This window comes from Tachysurus fulvidraco, chromosome 1 (genome assembly GCF_022655615.1).
Source record: "Tachysurus fulvidraco isolate hzauxx_2018 chromosome 1, HZAU_PFXX_2.0, whole genome shotgun sequence".
NCBI lineage: Eukaryota > Metazoa > Chordata > Actinopteri > Siluriformes > Bagridae > Tachysurus > Tachysurus fulvidraco.
Window position 1 is genome coordinate 51,917,037 of NC_062518.1, and position 4,614 is coordinate 51,921,650.

The following is a 4,614-nucleotide window of genomic DNA, read 5'->3' on the forward strand; positions in this document are numbered from 1 at the left end:
ACACACACACACACACACACACACACACACACACACACACACAAAATTCCCATCTTTCTAGCATGTACAAATGTAACAGTTAGAATAAGGGCCTCTTGTTCTTTCTCCCCAGTCTTTCACACAGAATTTACTGTAAAAGCACATAATTATATAAAAACACTCATGATATTTAAAAATTTCCTTTACACCGGCCTCTAGACTGCTTTAAGCTGCTGTCAGGTAGTTTTCTGAAAGAAAGAAAAAGAAAAAACAAAACTAAGAAAAAACAAAGTGAAATGGAGGAGAGCTTCACTCTCCTGACTGCTGCCGCTGAGTAATAAAATGATTTTGTTACAGAATTCAAACAGTAAAGTAAATGAATGTGAATGACTGCCTTTGGGGAAGTCGTGGCCTAATTTACATTTACAGCATTTGGCAGACGCCCTTATCCAGAGCGACTTAATTTGTTAGAGATTTTAGTGCTTAAATCTCTAACATTAAATACATTAATGCTGGTTCACTACTTAAGATACCACGAGTTTAAAACGTTTGTTCAAAGTTACAATGAAAAAGTGTCAAAGGTTGTGTTTTTTTTTACTGCAAAAGATAAGGAAAGAAGTGCTAGTTGAAGTGTTTCCTGAATAAGTAGGTCTTCAACCACCGCTTGAAACCAGTGACTCAGTTGTCCGGACCTGTAGGTTCATACCACCACCTTGGTGCAGAACAGATAAGAGTCTTGTATTAAACTTCTACCCGCAGCATAAATGGCTGCCCACTGCTCCGGGTGTGTGTTCACGGTGTGTGGGTGCACTTTGGATGGGTTAAATGCAGAGAACAAATTCTGAGGATGGGGTCACCGTACGTCACGTCACTTCAAAAGTTTACAGCACCTGAGATTCCCAGGCAGTCGCACATCCAAGTACTAACCAGGCCCGACTCTGCTTAGCTTCCGAGATCAGACGAGATCAAGCGTTCACAGGTTGGTTTGGCTGCAACAAAACAGTTAATCAGCTTAATTAGTTAGACATGTCATTTTCTATTAAATAATAACAGTCTGTAATTGATTTCATAGGACTTTTGTATAAAATTAGTGTGTGTTGTCAAGCACAATGACAAAAAGTCCAAAACAAATAAACATCCCATAATACCCTGTTAAAATGTCCAGCAATCTTTACAGTGTTAAAAGTCTTATAAAATATTTACTATTCTTCTGCACGAAGTGTTTTCTGTAGTGTGGGTTTTATCATTTTTTATAATAAAGAAATCTTTATACACTGATGATACTATTCCATATTCCTGATAACCAGTACAATAAAGATTAAAGGCTCGGCTCAATCCTCATAGCAGTGTTTAACAATATACCAACACTCTTTTGTTGGAACCTTTCTGTGTGTCTGTCATTTCTATTAAATATACCAAGTCCTTGAATCCTGAACTGATTACTCTGTGAAATCTAACCCTAGACTGGCTCTTAACTCTGTACATCTGTGTACCTCATTTCATGTTCATATATTAATTAATATAGGATCAGCTTTCCAGTGCTGGAGAGCTGGAAAGAGACATTTCTCCAGGACCAGGGTGTTACATAAAACAAAACATAATTGTCATTGCTAAAGCACCTGCCGATTGCCACCAGAGGGAACCTTCACCTGAGTATTAACAGCATCCGGATTCCCGGCACCCGCTCACCGAGACTGATTACATCGCCACCTGGTTCCAATCACCCACTTCCCATATAAGCAAACTTGAACTTGACTTCTGTGTGAAGTCTCGATTTGCCACAGATATCGGTCTGAGCGTTTGTTTCCTGTGTCTTCCAGGTTTATTACTTTGTTCTGTTTAGCCCTGTCTTACGATTGTCTGCCACCTGTCCTGACCTTCTGACCGTGTTATTGACTCTGATCTCTGCTTCATCTACGTTGTTGTGTTTGCTGATTCTGACCCAAGCCTGTTGTACCATGAGTGTTATGATAAAGAGTGCAAATGGATACTCAGTCTCACGACATATCATTACAATAATAATGTTGTGTCATTTATTTATAAAGGTGCATGAGAATATTATACTTATATTCTTATACCAGTTTATTTAACACACATTTAATCTTCATTTAAGGCAAGGCAAGTTTATTTGTATAGCACATTTCATACACAGGTCATTCAAAGTGCTTTACATAGAAATTAGAAAAACTATTTATAAGAGAGAAAATATATGTAAAAATAAGAGACACACGATAAAATCATAATACAAACAAAGAACAATTAACTTAAATAAATGTGATTTTAATGAAAACTGTTTAAAATATGTTAAAAAGAATAAAACAGGAGTAAAAGTGATTTGGATAAAAAGTGCAGTCAGTGTGAAGCAGCACAGAGCTCATTCAGTAAATGCAGAGTTAAACAGATGTTTTTAATGTAAAAAAAACGTAAGATAGATGTAAGATAGAAGAAATCTATTTGTTGAATTATTTAGTTGTAAACTGCACTGCAAAAAATGCCACTCTTGAAATAAGCAAGATATGCTTAAATCTAGTTAAAGTGTACTAGAATGAAGCAAAAAAATCTGCCAATGGGGTAAGCAAAATTTACTTGATAAGAATTCTTGAAAATAGCATACATTTCTAGTCACTAATAAATGCAATTAGTTGTGCAGTTTAACCCTAACCCTTTTTTAAGAATTGAATAATACTTGCATTTAGTGCAGAATGCATTAAAACTAGAATATTTTATCTTAAATATAGTCACTAAAAATACTGTTAGGTCTAGAAACTAGACAATCATGCTTATAATTATACAATTTTCACTTATTGTAAGCTCTGAATAATAAGTAATTTTAGTACAGAATTCATTAAAACTAGAATATTTAACCTTGTTTTTTTCCAAGATGCAGAATAACCTGAAAATAGATCAATTCTTTGAACACCAATAATGAAACGTAATGCATTAAATGAATAAACGAATGAACACCAATAATGAAACATAATGCACTAAATGAATAAACAAACAACTTAGGAATTAGGGTAACACTTTATAATAAATAATTCTGTTCAACTCACATTTATTTGTATAGCGCTTTTCACAATACATATTGTTTCACAGCAGCTTTACAGAGAATGTGAGAATGTATGTCATTACAATTTAGACTGATCTGTTATCAGATAACTGTGTCCAAGTTGTCATTTCAGAAATGTACATCACACAGTGAGCTATTGATGTAATAATTTAAACAATGTATGAATTTAAAATAAAAACAAAGCTAATGGAAGTAATGAATACGTGTTAATGATTAGGATATATAGCAAAATTCATGGGAAAATGTCATTAAGTGCTTTAAACCAACTTTTATTAGACATTAATTGCATTCATATTCAGTCTTTCTTAAAATGATGTTTTTTACGAGGACATCGGTGTAATGTTATTTATATTGTACAAAATGTATATTCTCTCCCCTTACACTAAACTGGTAAATCTACCCATCACAGAAAATGCTATTTTAGTTTTTAAAGGAGCACAGCTTAATTTATGACATTTTCCAATTTTCTGTGACCTAATCTAAAGTGAGATCTACTAACGGTTAAAGGGTTAAAAACCGAAAATGATGTAATTTATTACCCTCATGCCGTTCCACACCCATAAGACCCTTCATTCATCTTCAGATCACAAATTAATATATTTCTGATTATATCTGATGGAAATGACACTTAACCTCTCAAGATCCATAAAGGTACTACAGACATATTTATAACAGTTCTTGTGAAGTAAGCAAAAAATTTTTTTGTGTAGCAAAAAACAAAATAACGACTTTTCAACAATATCTAGAGATGGACGATTTCAAAAACTGCTTCGGAGCATGAATAAAGTCACCATTTTGTTTTTTTCATACCGTTAAAAGGTTGAACCACTGTAGTCACATTAACTGTTTTAAATATGTTTTTAGTAGCTTTATGGGTCTAGAGAGGTTCAGTGTTATTACTGGCAACACTGAGCCATTGGACTTTAGCAAAAATATCTTAATTTGTGTTCTGAAGTGGAATGAAAGTCATACGGGTGTAGAACGAAATGAGGGCAAGTAATAAATCATATTATTTTTATTGTGAGCTAAGCCTTTAAGTTGTTATCAATAATAAATATTAACTAACTTATTACATATGAGCTAATTAAACAACAATAATAATTTTGTTAATACCACTGAAAAAGAATGAAGAACTCACTAATTGTATGTAGCCTATTAATGTAGCCTGTAAACCAATGTAGAAACTACAATATAATAACTATGAGTTAGCTATAAACCGATAGTTTGCAAATGATTTGTAAGTACTTTATTACTGCATGAAATCAGGTGGGTATGATCTGTACAGAATCAATGAAATACATCTTTACCTCCATGTAATGTCCTTGGAGGCTTCATGACTTTCTTCATGATGCCAAAAAACTGAACCTTGGAGTAGAAGGTCTCCCACCTGCCTTTCACCTCAGAAATGTATTGGCAATTGTTAGGCTCAATGATTCTCTGGAGTTCATCCATTGCCTGAGAGAAAAATTTTGAAATATTTTTATAAAAATCGTTAACTTGTATGTCTGATATGGGACATTCAGTCACTCGGTCTAAATTATGTTTCAGTGTATACCCACATGATC

At 33.7% G+C, this 4,614-nt stretch overlaps 1 pseudogene; it reads right to left on the bottom strand.

Annotated features, from left to right (window-relative positions):
* Window positions 1–857: 857 nt before the first annotated feature.
* Window positions 858–976, bottom strand: LOC113648610 (annotated as a pseudogene).
* Window positions 977–4,614: the final 3,638 nt, after the last annotated feature.